Raw genomic sequence first — 22,686 nt, 5'->3', positions numbered from 1 at the left:
GTATTAATCGACCTGTCAATGCCCATGTTCAGTGGGGAAGCAATTACAGAAGCCAGACCTTCCGAGTATGTCACACGTAAGAAAGGACAGAAACACCAACTGTTAGAGAGGCTCTGGGGTCAAAGGGATTGTCCTACATTTTTGGTGGAAATTTAAGTTAGTAAGGTTCCTAAGGAAAACAGTGTAGAGACTCATCAGAACTCTATAAATCAACCTACCTTATGACCCAGCAATCCCTCTCCTAGAAATTTATCCAGGAAAGACACTAACAGCTATCCAAAAAGACCTATGCACACCCCTGTTCCTAACAGCACAGTTTGTAATAGCTCAAATTTGGAAGCAACCCAGATGTCCAATGACAGGTGAATGACTAACAGAGTAGTGGTACAGATACACAATTAAGTACTGTTAAAAATGATGAGGTAATCTCCTTTGCAATATTTAGGTCAGAATTTGAAGGCATTATGGTGAGTGAGCAAGCCACAAAGAGAAAGACCAATGCTGAATGATCACATATCTGTGGAATTTAATACTAAAGAACAATAAGGGAAAACATAAAGTGAAACTTGAATTGGGTGTGTTATATTATATCAAAGGAAAGGACTCTGAAAGAAAGAGGCAGAAGGACAAGGATGAAGGTACATTGAGAACCTGTCTCCTTGACACCAATTAATGGGAGATAAGAGGTTGTGTTTACATGTTAAGGACTATAGTGTAAACCATTAACCCTTCCAATAAAAAAAAATAAAATTATGAAAAAAACAAAAAAGATGATATCTTGCCCTGTAGGACAAAATGGATGGAACTAGAGGTGATTATGTTTAGCAAAATAAGTGAAAAGTTGGAAGAAAACTACTGCATGGTTTCACTCATATGTAGACTCTAGAGAACTGACATACATGAACTTGCAAAAACAAACAAATCAGAAGTAGGAAAAGTGTCTCTAAGACTGTAAGAACTATGTTGGCTATCAATGGAGGATAGGGGCCCAAAACTTTGGGGGTGGGTGTGGTATGGTTACCCTTTAACCACATAATTTTGTACTACTGTTAGTCACAAGTAAAAAGTAAAAAAAATTAAAAAAAAGAATAAAAGAAAGAAAGAGCAAAGAAAAGAAATAAGGGACAGGCAGTGGTAGACCTGGATAAATGCACTTGTCACCATGCTCAAAGGCACAAGTTCAAGCCCCGATCCCTATCTATAAGAGGATATCTTCACAAGTGGTGAAGCAGTCCTGCAGGAGAATCATTTCTCTAACTCTCTGTCCCTTTCCTCTCAATTTCTTTCTCTCTTATAAAATTAAATAAAATTTTAAGATCCTTTTTACAAAAGAAAGAAATGTAAAAGTTTAAGTTAAAAAAAGTAGCTACAATTTTTAAGAGGCTGTGCAGTGGCACAAACAGTAAAAAACACAAATTTCCAGGGTTCGAGGAAACTCTATAGGTGGTGGTGACCGCAGACCTTCCTCTCTCTCCCTCCCTCTCTGCCATACCCCATTCTATTTATGTCTCTATCATAATAAAAAATACAGTATAGACAACTTTTATATAGCTGAAGAATAAATAAAGGTTGGTAAAATCAATAATAACTTTCTTGTTCTGTCAGTCTTCAAGTTAATGTTGGTTCTGTGGAGAAACTGGTGTTAAAAAATGGTGCTACCCTAACTGGGAACAGGACAAGATTCATGGAATGGGGTTGAATTTGAACATCTCTAACCTTGTTCTTGAGTTTCCCGTAGTAGTAGTAGTAGTAGTAGTAGTAGTAGTAGTAGTAGTAGTAGTAGTAGCAGCAGCAGTAGTAGCAGCAGTAGTAGCAGCAGTAGTAGCAGTAGTAGTAGCAGTAGCAGTAGTAGTAGTAGTAGCACTAGTAGCAGTAGTAGTAGTATCAGTAGCAGTAGTAGTAGTAGCAGTAGTAGTAGTAGCAGCAGTAGTAGCAGTAGTAGTAGCAGTAGTAGCAGCAGTAGTAGTAGCAGTAGTAGCAGTAGTAGTAGTAGTGGCAGCAGTAGTAGTAGCAGTAGTAGTGGCAGCAGTAGTAGTAGCAGTAGTAGCAGTAGTAGAAGCAGTAGTAGTAGTAGCAGCAGTAGTAGCAGTAATAGTAGCAGTAGTAGTAGCAGCAGTAGTAGTAGCAGTAGTAGCAGCAGTAGTCATAGTAGCAGTAGTAGTAGTAGCAGCAGTAGTAGCAGTAGCAGTAACAGTAGCAGTAGCAGTAGCAGCAGCAGCAGTAGTAGTAGTAGCAGTAGTAGTAGCAGTAGTAGTAGTAGTAAATTATCCCCCAATGTCTTTTAAGTCTTGAATGTAGAAGAGTGTATATCCCAGCTGAGAAAGTTGGTTGTATTTACTCTAAATGTAGCAGAACTCTATAGACTGGGAATTTTCTTGACTGAAAAGCCCCACAATAAACTCTGTTATCTAAGGGATGATCAGAAGTCTTTTTTTTTCCTTAATTAAAATGAGTCCTTATCTTACTATTAGAATCAGACTAGTTTTTATGTCTCAGTCACTGCTCATATCTTACAAAGGACTGTATACTTCTTGTCTATTTCCAGCAATAGTTTCACATCTGTTTTTTCCCTTGATAGTTATGTCTTTTGCTCTTAATAGACTATTAATGCTACTTTTCCTGTTGAAAGAACACTGCAAACAATTCATTATTTTTCACAGACTCACTTTGTTAGCATACAGGTGTTCATTAATGTAGTTGTGTGTGGGTGTTAAAATTTGACTTAATGCATTCTGTGAATGTGTTAAATGAATTAACATGTGCCACTATAGACATATTGGGTTGATTTTTATGTTTAAAACTTTCCTCATGTTGAAATATCATGTACTTTTGTGTTATTGCATGAAGTATCATTTGCTTTATTTATTTATTTATTTACTTTTATTACAGAATTACATGTCAACAAGGGTTTGAATCCACACCATTCCCACCACCAAAGTTCTGAATCTTTACTCTCATCACTACAATCCACCACTTTTCCCCTAAGATTGTAGACATGAGCCAACCATCATCTCTACAACTATCTTTCCACATTTGTACATAGTTACCTCCCTTTTTTATCTGATTCAATCTTCTCTTCCCCTCCAAACCACTCATGACAACATAACTACCTCCATATGTTCCTCTCCTTTTCCCTCTCTCTCTCTCTCTCTCTCTCTCTCTGGGTGCTGATGGAGCTGGAGTTAAGAGTCCTCTTGTCTTCATCCTATCACTTCTCCCCTGCTGGGAGTATGGATTAAGGTTGTTTTGGGGGAGTAAAAGGTAGGAGTTCTGGCTTCTGTAATTGCTTCTCCACTGAGCATGGGTTTTGACAGGTCAATCCATACCCCTCAGCCTGTTTATATATTTTCCTAGTGGACCAGAGCTCAGGAGATTCGAGGATCCAGGACACATTGGTGAGGTTGTTTGCCCAGAAAAGTCATGATGGAGTCATGGTAGCATCTATAACTTGGTGTCTGGAAGGTGGCATGACCTAAGTTGAGACAAAATGGTTAATAAACAGGAACCAAAAAGTAGAATCAGAGCAGATGAGATTAGGGATTTTAGGGTAGAAGAAAGTTTGGAAATCCATTTTAGGTGTGTTCCTGGGGGCACACAACTATGGTTGTTTTGCTTGAGTTTCGTAGCTAGCCTGAAGTTGGGTAAGAATATTGTCTGAGAGAATGGTGTCAGAGTAGAGAAAAAGAGCTAGAAAGTTGGATTAGGGCAGAGAGTAGCTCCTGTTCTTGAAAAAAAAAATTTGTGGCTAAAGTTAACTATTTACCTCTATCTACCTGCTCCAAGGCCCATACATAGAGATAGAGATAGAGATAGAGACAGAGATAGAGATAAGGACAGAGATAGAAGATATAGATATAGATATAGATATAGATATAGATATAGATATAGATATAGATATAGATATAGATATAGATATAGATATAGATATAGATATAGATATAGATATAGATATAGATATAGATATAGATATAGATATAGATATAGACAGATATAATTTAGCACCAGAGCCTATGTAACCTCTAATTCCCTATTGGTCTAAACTTATAGATCGTGATCACAACTCAGAAATTTGCAAACATTTATTTCAGGGTCAGTCTTTTTTGAGTGGCAGAGCAAGATAACCCCAGCCTCCTTTCAGAGAATGGGGCTATCCCTACCATCAATGTTTTATAGTGAGGACAAGGTCCTGGGAGGGTACATAAGATGTCGTTCCTTATGGAAGTGACCAGTGGTGATGGAGGGTGGGACCCTTTAAAAGTGTAGGCTCATAATATGTGTATGGGAATCCAAGGATTCCCTAATTAGGACTCCAGATGATGAGGTGGTGTGATATTGACCAAAAAGGCCATTATTGAGTGGGGAAGTCTCTTGCCCTTATCCAACTTTTGTAGTTCTCTCTTTATCTATGATCTTAGATTTTTCTCTCAGTTGTTTAGGCATTGAGTATCATTTGTTGAGACCAGCCATAGTTAGATTTTTGGGATCTGTCTTCTTTGGGCCTTTCTGCTAAGCTTCCCAGCTAATTTGTTCTAAGTCCAAACAACTATAGAGTTTATGATAGCTTCTTTAGGCACTTCAACCACTATGGAGCACTTTGACTTTGAGTTATATAATTGCTCTTTGCTTATGGATATATGTACACCTGTATCCAGTACCCTAAACCTTAGTCTGATCTGGTATGTGTTACTTAGTTAAATGATGTGCCATCTGATGTGGATGTAAGTAGAAGAAAAGCTACAAAGTTTATCTGGAAACAGAAAATAACTAGAGTCACCAAAGCAATTTTAAGAAAAAAAGGACAAGTCTGGGAGCATCATGCTCCCAGATATCAAACTATATTACAAGGATTTTGTAATCAAAAACACTAGAAATAAAAATAGATACAATAAAACTGGAATAGAATTAAGATCCCAAAAATAAACCCCACACCTATGCCCATCTAATTTTTGACATGAGGAACTTAAATATTAAATTGTCTCTTCAATAAATGATGTTGGGAAAATTGAGTTGAAATGTTGTAGACATGAGTCAACAATCATCTAAAAAGTATTTTATCTCACACAAAAGTATTTTATCTCACACAAAAGTAAACTCCAAATAGATTAAGGATTTGGATGTTAAACCAGAAGCTATAACATATTTATAGGAAAACGGTGGCAGAATGCTTTTCAATCAGTTTTAAGGGTGTCTTCAATGACTCAAATCCATTCACAAGGAAAACAAAATGAAACACAAACCAATGGGACTAAATCAGTGTGTGTGTGTTTTTAATTTTTAAAACATTTAAATTTATTTCTTATTGGATAGCGTCAGAGAGAAATTGAGAGGGAAGGGGGAAAAAAGAACGAAAGAGACAGAGAGACATCTGTAGCCCTACTTCACCACTCATGAAGCTGACCCCTGCAGGTGAGGGCCAGGGGCTTGAACCCAGGTCCTTGTGCACTGTAATGTGTGCTCTTAACCAGGTGTAGCCCTGGACTACATCAATTTGAAAAACTCTACACAGCAAAGTAAGTTACTGCTTAAATAGAAAGAGTCCTTATGGAATGGGAAATCTTTTTTATGCCATACACCAAACAACAGGTTAATAACTATAATATACAAAGAGCTGACCAAACTCAGCAACAAAAAATCAAATGACTACATCCAAAAATAGGGAGAAGATATGGACAGATTATTTGGCCAAATGACATATGAAAAAAATTCTGTCACTGATTATCAGAGAAATATAAATAAAGACAGCAACGATGTGCTACTTCACTCTTGTGAGAATGTCATGCATCATAAAGGACAGTTAGCAAATTTTGAAGAGGTAAAAGGACACATTCACACTGCTAGTGGGAATATAAAATTGGCTCAAGCCCTGTGGTGAGCTGTCTGGGGCACTCTCACAAGGCTAGAAATGGCCATACCTTATGACCTAGCAAATCCTTTCTGGGGATATATTCAAACAAACCCATCCAAAAAGACTTTGTTCACATTATCTTGGATAGAACTTGAAGGAATTATGTTAAATGAGATATGCCAGAAAGTGAAGGATAAGTATAAAGGGATTTCTCTCCTGAGCAGAATTTAAGAAACAAGAACATAAATAGGAAACATAAAGTAAAACTTGAACTAGTTTGGTCTGTTTCACCAAAGCAAAGGACTCTTAAGAAGGAAGACAGGGAGACAGGTGGGTCTGGGGTGTGTGTGTGGGGGGGTATCTTTTAGGTCCTCCTTTATAATGGTGGATCAAATTGGGGGGGTAAAATGATTTGCAGATAGTTATTATGATGGGATGAGAAACTGTACTCATGTGCCAACAGTTGGCATTAACCTCTGCCAGGCTAGCTTCGCAGGCATGAGAGAGACAACCATGGACTCATGGCTGAGTAGGACGCAGTTCAATCTTTATTGAGTGGGAATGCAGTGTGATCTAGCTCTAATCACAGTTCTGTCATATATATATATCCTGATGCGGAAGTGTCAGGTCATAGAGGATATACTTAGGATAGGTGGTGGGGAGAAGGAAAAAGCACTGGAACCAGAGGGGATTAAACCAGTGTGGTTCTCAAAACAATGATTATGTAAATAGACCACAGAGTTAAGCAATGCAACAGAAGGGGTCTTAGAAGCAGACCAACAAACCTCCCAATTAAAAAAAAAAGAAAAGAGTGAATTGATGAACACTGACTTCATGTCAACTGTTTCAACACAAAGTTTTCTATTTAGGACTACCTTACTCTTTGTAGCACTCTGTCTTAGAAAGAGTTATTTTGTCATTTCTTTTAGACATCTTGTTATTTTGTCTGCTTGTTCCTTTGTTTCTGAGTTGTCCAACAGAGTAGCTAAAAGCATCAATAGATTACCTAATATAGGAATTTGCTCATGAAATCCTGATAGCAGACCACCAACCTATTTCACATTGAGTCCAAACAGCTCTCAGATGGAAACAATGAGTTTTAGTCATTAACAGTTCAATTAAAGAGAAACCATTGACCCAGAGGTGAAAAGCTCCTTACTTTATTCCCTGTTCTTAAACTCAACGTAACCCACCACTTTGCTTTACTTAATTACTTTATACTTTAACGGAATGCCAAAGTTAAGGGTAGTGGTGTGTGTATGCACGCGCGCGCACACACACACACACACACACACACACACACACACACACACATTACCAAAAGAGATTTTTATGTTTCAGTCTCCCTTTCTCTTCGTGTTTTTTTAGAGATAACCTTGAGGATTTCATGGCTTTACTTAATCTATATGTATCACACGGGGTAATATCTGGAATACTGAAAGTGTGTTTTAAAAGATCAGATGAGATTATAATATAAAGTAATATTTATATTACTCATATATACCAACACAATCCTAAAATGATTAGAGCCATGTTTTGAGTTTCAGAATGAGTCATTCTGGCAGTTCTGAGTTATTGCTGCACTAAGAGGTATGTGGTTGCTGAAAGACTACCAGCCCCTGATAGGTTTGTGAACTGATTGAGTCTTTATTTCCCTCTTCTCCAGATGAATGCTATCAAAAACTTAGTAAGAACCATAATATTTTGCTGTATAGCACTAAGGAGAATATATTCACAGGAAGCGATTACCTCTGATGTTTCTGGACACTCTAAAGATACATTACATTTTCCTAATAAGTCCTACCTTCTTTTTGATATGATGCTTTAGAAGAACAGCTTGCACTTATAATCAACACAATTTATCACCTATCCCCAAAATACCCTGCCGCTGAAATGCCTGACATATATATTGGGTGTCATGGATTTAGCAAAAATTGAATTATAAATTGCCCTGTCAGTTTTTGCCTCTGGAAATAATGAAAAAGTAGGTTAAAGAAATGTCCTCCTGAGGGATTAACTTTTAAAATAACTATAAAGAGAGAAACAACCAACATGGTTGCCACATTATTATCAGTCTGAGAACTGATCATTTGGGAAACTAAGAAAATATAACAATAGATATGGGAAAATATAACAGTAGATATGAATTCCACTTCCAGGAAAAGAAAGCCTTTGTAGCACTGCATTCATTTTAAACAATGGAAAGTTTTAGTGTCTGACAATCTTAAAGTCTTCCAAAAGTCAAATGAAATTTTATGCAAAACTCATTGGGGAAATTATGAATACTTCTTCCTTATAAATGAATTAGTGACCTAATCAAAATACTTATTGCATTCATTAACAGTCAAAATGGTTTTGTTGCCCATCCTTTTATCTAAGCTTTGCATAAGATACTTAATGGGTAATTTTAATTGGAAGTATTTTTTTAAGTTATATAGGCTTACTAAATAAAACTTAGAAATGCTAGTACTTGCAAATGAAGGCTAAATTATATGACTTTGTTCAAATCTAGTGTATGTTCTTCTAATATCTTCCTCTCCTATATTTTATGTACAGGGTAGTGCATTTAAAATTTGTTTTCTTAATTGTAAGTCACTAGGTTACATGATATTCTAAAATATATTCTTTTTTGATAGCTGTTTAATATGCTGCCATTTGAAGCATTCTCTATGAAAAATTCTGTTAACTAATATAGTGTTTTTCTTAAGTATGAATATGAAAAACAAATTACCATACATTATACTCAATGTCTCATCTCTGGGTATATTTTTAGGAATATAATTACTGGATCAAATAGCAAAATTTCTAAGTTATTTGATAATATATTTAAAACCATAAAAATTATACCACCTTCTCTTCTGCTGACATTCATTCAAACTGCCAGTCATAATAAATCTCTACAAGTCTAAATTTTCTGTCTTTGGTCTTTTGATATGTGAAATATTTTATCTCCTTTTAATTTGAATGCTTTAATAACAGTCCCTAAGGGCTTTTTTCCATATGTTTAATGACTTTCAGAATTTATTTTCTAAGTTTCTTACTAGTGATCCTTTTTTTTACTTGTAATAGCTACCCAGTTTGATATTTCCAAAGATTAGTCATTTTAGAAATTATTTCGGGAGTCAGGCAGCCATGCAGAGGCTTAAAAGCTCACGTGGCATGAAGTGCAAGGACCGCCTGGGTTCTAGCCCCAGGCCCCCCAACTTTAGGGGGGGTTCACTTCATAGGCAGTGAAGCAGGTCTGCAGGTGCCTGTCTTTCTCTCCCCCTCTCTGTCTTCTCCTCCTCTCTCTATTTCTCTCTGTCCTATCCAACAACAACATCAATGGCAAAAATAAGTGCAGGCACCAAGCCCCAGCGATAACCCTGAATGCAAAAAAAAAAAAAAAAAAAAAAGAAAAGAAAAGAAATTATTTCAGTCAAGTGCATTTGGAAGTTAAGATCTTACAATTTCACTGAAATTTTCTTGTTTGTAACATATTTTTATGAAGTGAACTCCTTGTTTTGCTCTGACATCACCTCACTAATACACTTAATTAGGAATAGGCATCTTCAAAATCTCTTATCAGGTCACTTTGGAAAACGATAGACAAACCAAGGGGCACAGTGTGTTAACTAACCAGATTCTTCCATGTAACTTCTGAGTCTCTTCCTATCACAAGGTTTTCAGAAAAGAAAATAAAAAAGAAGAAGATAATTAAGGACCCTGAAAATCTTGGTTTTCTTGGATAAAATGCAAAAGATAGAAATATAAAATAAATAATGTAGTATTTGTCCAGGAAGAAAAACAAAGAATTGGAAATAGGTACAACCTTTATTGATTGGTCTGCTCAAATCCCTGTGATGCTTGTCTACTGAAGATTAACACTGTTCTATATTTACCTTTTATTTACTATGAACAAATTGTACATTTGTTTAATTATTCAGATTTTCTTAAAATAAATCTACTTTGTGATGTACTTGTGAATATCAAACTGCATTATTTGGAACGCCTCCCAGACAATATTAGATATCCATCCCAAGACATTAGCTGTCACGACTTCCACTACTACAATTTTTACTACATCCCTACTGCTACTCATGCTTATATTTAACTTATTTATTAATTTATTTGAAGCAACATTGGGTTATAACATTCTACAAGCTCCAGGTATATGTCACTATAAATCAATATGTGTCTGTACTGAATTAAGTTATGTTTGAAGTTTTTTTTTCCTTTTTTTTATTTAAGAAAGGATTAATTAACAAAACCATAGGGTAGGAGGGGTACAATTCCACACAATTCCCACCACCCAATCTCCATATCCCACCCCCTCCTCGATAGCTTTTTTAAAAAGGAAGATGGGAAACAGGAAGAGAGATAGAGGGAAAGAGAAAAGACACCACAGCATTACTTTATCACCAGTGAAACTTCCCTTTCACAAGTGCTTCCATGTCTGGGATGGGGATTAAAACAAGAGTGGCATGTGCACTCAATCACGTGTGCCAGAACTTGGCCTCTAAACAAGAATATACATATATATTAATGCATTCTACCCAATGACCAGTTCCTATTAGAAAGCACCAAAGCCTAAGGCCACTAGGGATCCTATTTGAACTTCTTCTTCTCCTTCTCCTTCTCCTTCTCCTTCTCCTTCTCCTTCTCCTTCTCCTTCTCCTTCTCCTTCTTCTCCTTCTCCTTCTCCTTCTGCTTCTCCTCCCTTTCTCCTTCTCCTTCTCCTTCTCCTTCTCCTTCTCCTTCTCCTTCTCCTTCTCCTTCTCCTTCTTCTTCTTCTTCTTCCTCCTTCGGCATTATTTTCTTCTTTTTTGTAGTTTCAAAAAAGTATTTTACTTTTCTTTTTTTATTTTATTTTTTATTTAAGAAAGGATAAATTAACAAAACCATAGGGTAGGAGGGGTACAACTCCACACAATTCCCACCACCAAATCTCCATATCCCATCCCCTCCTCTGATAGCTTTCCCATTCTGTATCCCTCTGGGAGCGTGGACCCAGGGTTGTGGGTTGAAGAAGGTGGAAGGTCTGGCTTCTGTAATTGCTACCCTGCTGAACATGGACATTGACTGATCAGTCCATACTCCCAGTCTGCCTCTCTCTTTCCCTAGTAGGGTGGGTCTCTGGGGAAGCAGAGCTGCAGGACACATTGGTGGGGTCTTCAGTGCAGGGAAGCCTGGCCAGCATACTGATGGCATCTGGAACCTGGGGGCTGAAAAGAGAGTTAACATACAAAGCCAAACAAATTGTTGAGCAATCATGGACACAAAGGTTGGAATAGTGGAGAGGAAGTGTTGGGGGGGGTACTCACTGCAAACTCTAGTGTACTTCTGCTTTCAGGTATATATTTTGCACTTGTTTATGGATACATGTAAACATATGTTCTCTCTCATAGAACCTGGTGTATATCTAGGTTTTGGGACTTTGTTAGAAAGTGATCCACTTGGGATGGAATTAGAGAATGCTATGAAAGGAAAGGTCTCACCCGAGTAATGAAGCTGAAGGGTTGTTATTCCACACGTGAAATCTCTGGACACAGTCTGAGGTGAAGTATGTTGAGGTGACAATCATTGCGTTGATTAGGTTGCGATCAGCAGATGTAATATTATTTGATATGGATTGGGAGATGCATGTGGGAAAGTGGGCCCTGTCCTAAGGTTCCAGGACTGGGAGAAATATAGGGTCTATAGTGGAGATGTGAGGTTCCTGTTATCTTAGGGTTCAAAAAGACAATTGATAGTTAATGTTATCATCACATTATTTGGTAATTGGGTTAACTTTGAAAAGTCCTTTTGTTAGGGTTTGCTGTATAGTACCCAGTATCTTGTAAATAGCTGGGCCACTGGATGCCTCTGATCTACGTGGTCTAGGCTTTTGAGAGAGTCCACATATCAAATACACAGCCTATATATTAAGAAGACTCAATCTGTGTTTTAAAAACTTCGAGACATACAATTAATTTTTCCCCTCTCATATTAATTAACTAATGATTTATATGACTACACTTTACTAGGAATATACATAAACACCATTCCCACCACCAAAAGACTGTGTCCCATCCCACCCACCCACCCCCACACCCCACCGGCCCAGGAAGTTGCATGTCTACCCCTCACCACAGGGTGTTTACTTTGGTGCCCTACTTTCAATTTAGTCAGATCCTGCTTTTAGTTTTCCTTTCAGATCTTCTTCCTCAACTTCTGTTGATGAGTGGGATCATTCCATACTCATCTTTTTCTTTCTGACTTAGCTCACTTAACGTAATTCCTTCTAGCTCTGTCCAAGATGGGTCAGAGAAGGTGGGTTCATTGTTCTTGATAGTTGTTTAGTATTCCATTGTGTATATATACCACAGCTTTCTCAGCCACTTATCTGTTGTTGGGCACCTTTTATTTATAAAATGTAAATATTGACAAGAATTTTGTTTCTGGTGAGATTAAGTGGTTCAGTTTAATTCTTCTGTATGTTTCAACCCAGTTTTCCCAGCACCATTTATTGAAGAGACCCTTCTTCTTCCATTTAATATTTTGGGCCCCTTTATCAAATATTATATATCCATAGGTGTGGAGGTTTAGTTCTGGGCTTTCAATTCTATTCCACTGGTCTGTGTGCCTATTTTTGTTCCAGTACCAGGATGTTTTGATGATGATGGCCTTATAATATAGTTAAAGATCTGGGAGTGTGATGCTTCCATTTCTGTATCTTTTTGTCAAGTTGTTTTGTTGATTTTAGGTGTTTTCTGGTTCCAGATAAATGATTGTAGTTTTTGTTCTGTTCTCTTAAAAAATCTTGGTGGAACTTTGATGGGTATCACATTAAATTTGTATGTGGCTCTGGAGAGTATTCATTTTGATGATATTAATTCTTCCAGTCCATGAGCATGGGATGTCTTTCCATTTCTTGGTATCATTTTCTATTTCCTTGAGTAGCGACTCATAGTTTTCAGTATACAAGTCTTTCACTTCTTTGGTCAACTTTATCCCTAGGTATTTGATTGATTTTGCTGAAACAGTAAATGGGAGTGATTTCTGGATGTCTTCTTCTTCATATTTAGTGTTTGAATAAAGAAATGCCACTGATTTTTGTACATTGATTTTGTAGCCTGATACCTTGCTATATTGCCTAATAACTCCCAGTAGTTTTCTGCTGGATTCTTTAGGTTTTTCTATGTATACTATCATATCATCTGCAAATAGTGAGAGCTTGACTTCTTCCCTTCCAATCTGTATTCTTTTGATTTCTTTCTCTTGCCTGATTGCTATGGCAAGAACTTCCAATACTATGTTTAAGAGTAACGGTGACAGTGGACAGCCCTGTCTAGTCCCTGATCTGAGGGGGAATCCTTTCAGCTTCTGTCCATTGAGTATGATGTTGGCTATAGGTTTGCTATATATAGACTCCACTATCTTGAGTAATTTCCTGTCTATTCCCGTTTTTGTAGAGTTTTGAGCATGAATGGGTATTGGATTGTGTCAAAGGCTTTCTCTGCATCTTTTGGGATAATCATTTAGTTTTTGGTTTTGCTTTTATTGATGTGGTAAATATCATTGATTGACTTACGTATGTTGAACCAGACTTGCATTCCTGAGATAAATCCCACTTGGTGGTGATGAACAATCTTTTTGATATACTACTGTATCTTGCTTTGCCAGGATCTTTAATATTTTAGTATCTATGTTCATCAGAGATATTGGTCTGTAGTTTTCCTTTTTTGTGGTGTCCTTATGTGCTTTTGGTATCAGGGTGATGCTGGCTTCGTAGAAGGTGAAAGGAGTGTTCCTGTTTCTTTGATCTTGTGGAAGAACATTAGAAGTATATGTATTAACTTTTTCCTAAAGGCTTTATAGAATTTGTTGTGAAGTCATCTGGTCCAGGACTGTTGTTGTTGGGAAGATTTTTTTAAAAAATATTTTATTTATTTTTGAGAAATATGCAGAGAGAGAAAGACACATAGAAACACCAAATCACTGCTCAGCTCTGGCTTATGGTGGTGCTGAGGATTGAACCTGCGACTTTGGATCCTCAGGCATGACAGTCTCTTTGCATAACTACAATGCTATCTACCCCTGCCCGTTGGGAAGAGTCTTAATAACTGTTTTGATTTCTTTGTCCATGATCGGTGCATTTAGGTTTTGTAATTCTTCTTGGTTCAGTTTTGGAAGGGCATATGTTTCTAGGAATTCTTCCATTTCTTCCAGATTCTCTAGCTTGGTGGCAAATAGTTCTTTGTAGAAGTTTCACATGAATTTCTGGATTTCTGTGGTGTCAGCTCTGATATCACCTCTATCGTTTACAATTCTATTTATTTGAGTCTTCTCCCCCCTCTTTTTTTGAGTAAGTTTGTCAATATTGTTTAATTTTTCAAAGAACCAGCATTTGATTTCACTGATGTTTTGTATGGTTCTCTTATTTTCGATGTTGTTTATTTCCACTCTAATTTTTAGAGACTTCAGTCCTTCTGCTTGCTTTAAGGTTCCTTTGTTCTTCTTCCTCTAAGTCCTTAAGGTGCGCATTAAGGTCGTTTATCTGAGCTTTTTCTTGTTGTCTAATGTGTGCTTGTATGGCTATGATTTTCCCTCTCAGTACTGCTTTAGCTGTGTCCCAAATATTTTGATAACTTGTATCTTTATTTTCATTTGTTTCCAGGAACATTTGAATTTCTTGCTTGTGTGTCTCTCTGACCCAACGGTTCTTAATCAGTATGTTGTTGACTTTCCAAATTATGTGACTTTTAGTAATTTTCTGCCTTTGTTGAATATTAGCTTTAATCCACTGTGGTCTGAGAACATACTTGGGATGATTTCAATGCTCTTGAATTTGTTGATACTGTCTTTGTGGCCTAACATGTGGTCTATCCTTGAGGATGTGCTGTTTGGATTTGAAAAGAATGTGTATTCCAGTTTTTAGGGCAAAGACTCTGAAAATATCTAGGAGGTCTATCTCTTCATTTAATTATCTTGTTCTTTGCTGATTCTCTGCTTCATTGATCTATCTGAGAGTGGGGTGCTGATGTCTCCCACTATTACGGTATTACTAATGATGTATTTTTGTAGTTCTTTCAGTAGGTTTTGATGTATTTAGATGGTCCCTCATTGGGTTTATAAATATTGATAATTGTTAAATCTTCTGGTTGATTGATCCTTTAATCATTATGTAATGGCCTTGCTTGTCTTTTATTACTTTATTTAATTTAAAGTCTATTGTGTAAGAGATGAGAATGGCTTTTCCTGCATTTTTTGTGGTCCATTAGCCTGTATGATAGTTTTCTATCCTTTCACTTTAAGTCTGTGTTTGTCTTGTTGGGTCAGGTGGGATTCTTGCAAGCAATATATGGTTGTGTTGTGTCTTCTGATCCAGCCTACAACTCTGTGCCTTTTAATGGGTGAATTTAAGCCATTGACATTTATTGATATTATGGATTTAATGTATTGTCATGCCATTTTTCAATATTTTTATTTTCTCTGATATATGGCAAGTAGCATGATGATGTTCTTATTTATAAGAGGTCTTTTAGAACCTCTTTCAGGGCAGGCTTGGTGATGGTTGCCTCCTTTAATTGTTGCCTGTCTGAGAAGGTTTTGATCCCTCCATCTAGTTTAAATGAAAGTCTAGCAGGATATATTATCAATTTGAAGTTTTAAGTGCTTAAGTTGAATGAACTCAGAGCTTCTTCTTCTAGTGTTTGCCCTTCTTCCGTAGCCAGTCAACAGCATCAGGTTGAGCCTGATGTAAAGTTTCGAGACCTCCTTTGAATCTGGAGAGGTGGCAGTAGTTGACTATGTGGGTCATAGTCTGTCTGTAGCTGCAGGGGCAGTTCAGGTAGTATCTGGCTCCCCAGCGATGGAACATAGCAGCGCACCGGCCATGGCCTGTTCGATAGCGATTGAGGAGGGCCCAATCATAACGTGCTAGGTCAAAGCCGGGTTGACGCTTGCAGGGGTCTGTGATGAGGTGTTCGTTCTTTACCTCAGCTGACTGCCAACTCTGTTTCCAAGAGTCTGGAACAGAGAAGTTCAGTGTAGGCGTAGGGGACCAGATTGGGTGACGAGACGTTAAGCATTGGACAGGGTGGGCGAAGATATCCATGTATATTGGCAGGTCCGGTCGAGTGTAGACGTGGGAAATGAACTTAGATGATGCCGCATCCCGATGAATATCTGGCTGGGCGATGTTGCTAAGAACTGACAGCCATGGAACCGGGGTGGAACGGATGGTTCCAGAAATGATCCTCATGGAGGAATATAATTTGGAATCGACCAAGTGGGCATGGGGGCTACGGAACCATACTGGGGCACAGTATTCTGCAGTGGAATAGCATAATGCCAGAGATGATGATCGTAGTGTGGAAGCGCTTGCGCCCCATGAGGAGCTGGCCAGTCTTGCAATGATGTTATTCCTCACGCCGACCTTTGCTGCAGTTTTTATGAGATGTTCGTGAAATGACAGAGTGCGATCGAGAGTAACGCCAAGACAGACTGGCTGGGCTTCATGCCGGATTCTCATATCGCCAAGCTGCACATTAAGCTCACGCGAGGCCAAGGCATGGTATAGATGGAAAACAGATGATACCATTTTTGCAGTGCTAGGGATTAGTCGCCATTTTTTACAGTAATCAGATATCAGAGACATGTCTTTCGTGAGTGTTTCCTCGAGGATGTCAAACTTGGATGCCTGAGTTGCACAGCAGATGTCATCGGCGTAGATGAACTTCCTTGAAGAAGTTTCTGGGAGGTCATTGATGTAAATATTCAATAGCGTAGGAGCCAGAACAGAGCCCTGGGGGAGGCCACATGAGACAAATCTCCATCTGCTAGACTTGTCACCCAGATGCACCCGGAATCTTCTGTTTTGGAGAAGAAACGATATAGTGTTGGCCACCCATGAAGGCAGGCATCTTGAGATCCTGACTAGGAGACCACGGTGCCAGACCGTGTCATAGGCTGCTGTGAGATCAACAAAGACAGCACACCTCATCACAGACCCCTGCAAGCATCAACCCGGCTTTGACCTAGCACGTTATGATTGGGCCCTCCTCAATCGCTATCGAACAGGCCATGGCCGGTGCGCCGCTATGTTCCATCGCTGGGGAGCCAGAGACTACCCGAATTGCCCCTGCAGCTACAGACAGACTATGACCCACATAGTCAACTACTGCCACCTCTCCAGATTCAAAGGAGGTCTCGAAACTTTACATCAGGCTCAACCTGACGCTGTTGACTGGCTACGGAAGAAGGGCAAACGCTAGAAGAAGAATGTAAGTTGAGAGGGCCAGGGCTTGTTCGCAGGTAGATCTTCCTGGGCGGAAACCAGCTTGGGCGGGTGATGGGAATTTCTCTGTAAGAGGAGAAATACGTGGCAGAAGAAGCCTCTCAAGGAGTTTGTAACACACAGAGAGGAGAGAAATTGGTCTATAGCTGACGGCCAGTGTTGGGTCTTTCTTTGGCTTCAAAACCGCTATAATCTTCGGCCGACGCCAAACTTTGGGCATAGACTCAGATTCCAAGATGTGGGACAGGAATGTAGTGAGCCACTTCTTTGCCACAGGGCCCAGGTTAAGAATGAGTTCTGGGGTGATGTTATCATAGCCAGCAGCTGTTCCCGGTTTAACCCTCTTCAAAGCGTCTTCCAATTCAGACAGTGTAAAGGGAGAGAGTTTTGGAGATGGACAAGATAACCGGAAGTGGGATGACCACTCATGGGAAATTTCTCTTTTCCAGACTGGGTCGATCTTAGCACGTCCAACTTGAGTTAGGTGACTGGTCACTGAGTTTGGAGATACAGGAGGATGGGAGATGGGAAAGGGTTGGCTACCGGCACCCAGACTGTGAAGAAGCTTCCAGGCCTTCCTACTTGAGTGGGTGAAGTTCAGACTTTCCGTGAGTTGTTGCCAGCGGGCTTGACGTGCTGCATCCAGGGAGGCAATGAGATGGTCAGCCACATCTGGGTCGCCCGACTATGTTCTATGCATCAAAAAGTTTGAGACATTCAATCTATTTTTCTCCTCTCATATTAATTAAATGATGATTTATGAAACTATAATTTAATGGGAGTGTATATTAACTTCATTCACACCACCAAAGGTCTGTGTTCTCCCCTTCCCCCACCCCAGTCAAGGGGAACATCTACCCTCACCCTCCAACCAAAGATTTTTACTTTTGTGCCCAAATCCAAATTCTACTTTGAGTTTCCCTTTATGTTCTTCTTTCTCAACTTCTGTTTATGAATGGGATCATCCCACACTTGTCTTTGTCTTTCTTACATAGCTCACGTAACATAATTACTTCTAGCTCCATGCAAGATGGGACAGAGAAATTGGGTTCATTATTCTTAATAGCTGCATAGAAACATTATGTAAATATGCTACAGCTTTCTTAGCCATTCATCTGTTGTTGGCACCTCGCTTGCTTCCAGGTTTTAGAGCTATTACAAATTGTGCTGTTATAAACATTGATATACACATATATTTTTGGTTGGGTGTTATGGAGTCCTTAGGATATATTCTTAGGAGAGAAATTACTGGGTCATATGGGATGTCTATTTCTAGCCTTGTGAGAGTTCTCCAGACTGCTCGCCACAGAGGTTGGGCCAATTTACATTCCCACCAGCAGTGCAGAAGCGTTCCTCTGTCCCCATAGTCTCTCCAGCATTTGTTGCTGCTGTCACTTTTGATGTATGACATTCTCAGAGGAGTGAGATGGTTTTTCAATGTTGGCTTTATTTGCACTTCTCTGACAATCAGTGACCTGGAGAAATTTTTCATATGTTTATTAGCCTTCTTAATTTCTTTGTGGTGTTATCCACTTGATTATGAGTAAAAGAATACTTTGAAATTTGTATATAATGTTTTGATGTGATATTTCTCAAATAGTTTTAAAATCTCTTGTGGAATAAGCAGGGCAATGGTTAGCATCTGTTTCATAGATACATAAATCAAGTTTCAGTGATGATAAATAACATGACTAGAACATGAATTTTCACCCCTTAAGCTAGCTCCAGTTGCATCTATTCCACCAGATCTTGAGGACACAAATTAGGAATCCAACAGGCAATATTAGAAGGCCAAATTTCTCTTACTATTTTCCTTTTTTTTGTTTTTACAACTTGAACACTTTTATTTTTTATTAATTTAGTAAGAATTGACAAGACCGTAGGGTAAGAGTGGTACAATTTCACACAATTCCCACCACCAAAGTTCTGTATCTCATCCCCTTCATTCTTTATCCCTCTGGAAGTATGGACCTAGGATCATTATGGGGTGCAGAAGGTGAGGAGTCTGGCTTCTGCAATTGCTTCTCCACTGGACATGGGCAGTGGCAGGTCAATCTATACTCCCAACCTGTTTCTGTGTTGCCTTGTTGGGCAGGGCTCTGGAGAGGTGGGTTTCCAGGACACACTGGTGAGGTCATCTGCCTAGGGAGGTTAGGTTGGCATTATGGTAGCATCAGCAACTTGGCAGCTAAAAAGAATTAAGATATAAAGCAGAAAAAATTATTTAATAATCAGAAACCTAAAGATAAGAATAGCACAGATGATATTTGGGGTCTCCATCATGGAAAAAACTAGGAAGTCTATTTTAGTATATTCCAAATGACCCATGACTTTACTAATTTTTGCCTGAGCCTAACAGCTAATATGCAGGTGGAATAAAGATACTGTCTGGGAATGTGGTGTCAGAGTAGAGAATAGGACAAGAAATCTGGATCATGGCAGAGACAAGCTCCCAAATATGGGAAAATTACATACATATCGTTAACTGTAAACCCCACTGATCTGATCTGGGGCCCATATTCAGCACAGGAGCCTGTGTAACCTCTCTTTTCTTAGCAGTCTTCCTTATCTCTTTCACTTTCCCATAACATATGAGTTCTTGGTACAGCATATGTTCATTGCAAAGGGAACAATATAAACTAAATGTGTGAATATACAAGTTATACAAGTCATTATGACACACATCAGTTATTGTCCCTGAAGGTTAGACAGAGCTGTTGCCATAAAATCCAGATGCCTTTTAAGATGAGTAGCTCTTACCCAAAGTTTTAGATGCTATATTCATATTTCAACCTTGTAGATATCATCAGCATGGCTTTAGAACAGGCAATCCAAACCCATACCATGACATTTTCAGAAGTGTTTCTTCAATATCTTGGGTTCTAATTCTAATTTCTTGAAATTATTCCCTGGGTTTCCTATTAGAAGTGGGCCCAAATGGGAAGACAGGTTTTTTTTTTTTTTTTTTTACTGTTTTTTTTTTGAGGCCGTAAACTCCAGCTTTAATCAGATAAATAGACCAATATTTGTAATAAGCAGAAGCTCTACTCTCTTTCCCAAGTCATTCTCTCTTATTGAGCTCCCTTCCTCCTATAGGGTGATAACTTCCCTCAAGAGAATTATGAATCAGGTATTTAGAATAAAATCTCAGAGATAGTGCAGACTATAAATTTGCTAATTCTTTTCTTCGGGGATTATGTGTGACATGGCAGACAAAGAATTCAGACATATGCAATAAAAATAGTCAATATGGGGAGGGAGAGGAAGATGGCGGCCTGAGAAGTTGCTGACAGCGAGCGCTCTGACGGCATCGTCGGCAACGGTAGGATTTTCTGCCTTTAGCAGGCCAGTTAATAAGGGGCGACACCAAAGAGTGGGTACAGTTTAATTCGGGTTAAGAATTAGAGTAAAGGTGACACGGACTAGCGGGGCTCCAGAATTCCCAGGGCGCCGGGCAAGGAGAGTGCGCCGGGCATTGTCCTCCGCCCGCCCAGGAAGGCGGCTCCTCTGCCGGTTGCAGAGCGCGGCGGCAGAGACCCGGAGAGAGCACTTTAGCTCGGGGGCTTCCTCTTGGGAGAATCCAGGGTCCACCGCGACCCTGAGAGCAGATCCAAAGACTTCTTGAGTATAGCTCTCATTGGATCAAAGGATTTGGAGCTAGTTTTCATTTTTGAGAAATCCTTTAAAAAAGTCTGGAGGGGGGGGGTTTCCCGGAAGATGGCGGACTACGGAGAAGCGGCTAGCCTTTGAGCTCCGGACACATCTCGTGTAAACAATAGGATTTTCTGCCTTTAGCAGGCCAGCCAATAAGGGGCCACAGCGGTCATACCAAGGATGTGTCTAATTAATTTGGGTTAAGAATTAGAGTAGGGGAAAAAAAAAAATTCTTTTTTCTTCCTTTTAATTTTCAAGCATACATCCTTCCCGCCGCTCCCCCCGCCCCACCATAAACAGTGCCTGGGACCAGCTACTAGCAGGATACCCCATACCACCAAACAGGGTTTTTTTTTTTTTTTTTTCTTTTTCTTTTTTTTTTTTAAACTCACTGATACACATTTGGGAAGTTCCTCGCACTGCTCTTTAATTACAACCCTTCTTCTTATATTCTCCCTTTTCTCTCTCTTATCTCTCTCTATCTCTTTTTTTATTTTTTATTATTACTATTTTTTTTTTATCCTGTCATACACTTCTTTCTTCCTTGCCTTTCTGAATTTGTGAATTACTTTGGGGAAGAAATCTGACCCAGAGTGGACTTTCTATGTGTGTATCTCTGCTCTAGTTCCCTTTACACTCTTGTTACCCCTAGAATATACACTGGATAGTAGATTTGCATAACTGTCTATTCTTGCTATCCTCTCTTTCTTTTCTCTTTCTTCACTGGGATTTGGTTACTATTTTTTCACGGACTGGAGAAATTTTTTGGCTAACTGGTAATGATTAAACTCCTTCAATACTTACTTCAGTTGCTACTGTAATTCCGGAGGCTGGTGAGTGCAATTGTCATAAAGGTATTTAGTACAGTGCTACTTGTGCTCACAACACAACAACTGAGGAACAACAGAGCATTAAAAAAAAGAGAGAGAGAAACACATAAATAAAAAAAATATGGGTAGATTAAAAACAAATAAAACTGCTACCCCAATGAATGAAGACAAGAGCCCAGAAGAAACTACAAATCAGCCAGAAGTAACCATAGATAAGAAAAGTATGCAAGCAATAATAAACTTATTAATCACAGAAATGAAAACAACATTGGAGGAAAGGAATGGCAGTATTAGGGAAACAACAGTTGAGACCCCCAAGGAAAATACTGATTATCTTGAGACAATTAGAGAACTGAAAGCTGAAATAGCTGTAATGAAGAAAGAAGCTGAGGCAAGGGAAAGCAGACTAACAGAAGCAGAAAACAGAATTAGTCAGACAGAGGATGAGTTAGAGAAAACTAAGAAAGAGGTGAAAGAGCTTAAAAAGAGATTGAGAGACACTGAAAACAACAACAGAGACATATGGGATGATCTCAAAAGAAGTAACATTCGTATAATTGGCCTGCCAGAGGAAGAAAGAGAGGAAGGGGAAGCAAACATTCTAGAGGAAATAATACAAGAAAATTTCCCAGACCTGAATAACAGAAAGGATATCAAGGTGCAAGAGGCCCAGAGAGTACCAAACAGAATCAACCCAGACCTGAAAACACCAAGACACATCATAGTCACAATGAGAAGAAGTAAGGATAAAGAAAGGATCCTAAAGGCTGCAAGAGAGAAACAAAAAGTCACATACAGGGGAAAACCCATAAGACTTTCTGCAGATTTTTCCACTCAAACTCTAAAAGCCAGAAGGGAGTGGCAAGATATCTATAGAGCCCTGAATGAAAAAGGGTTTCAACCAAGGATAATATATCCTGCTAGACTTTCATTCAAGCTAGATGGAGGGATCAAAACCTTCTTAGACAAACAACAGTTAAAGGAGGCAACTATCACCAAGCCGGCCCTGAAAGAGGTACTAAAAGACCTCTTATAAACAAGAATATCACTATAATACTTGTAATATATCAGAGTAAACAAATTGTTTTTTAGAACAA

The sequence above is a fragment of the Erinaceus europaeus genome, chromosome 2 (assembly GCF_950295315.1).
Source record: "Erinaceus europaeus chromosome 2, mEriEur2.1, whole genome shotgun sequence".
NCBI lineage: Eukaryota > Metazoa > Chordata > Mammalia > Eulipotyphla > Erinaceidae > Erinaceus > Erinaceus europaeus.
The sequence above is the reverse complement of the archived record's forward strand: the minus strand, read 5'-3'. Positions refer to the sequence as shown.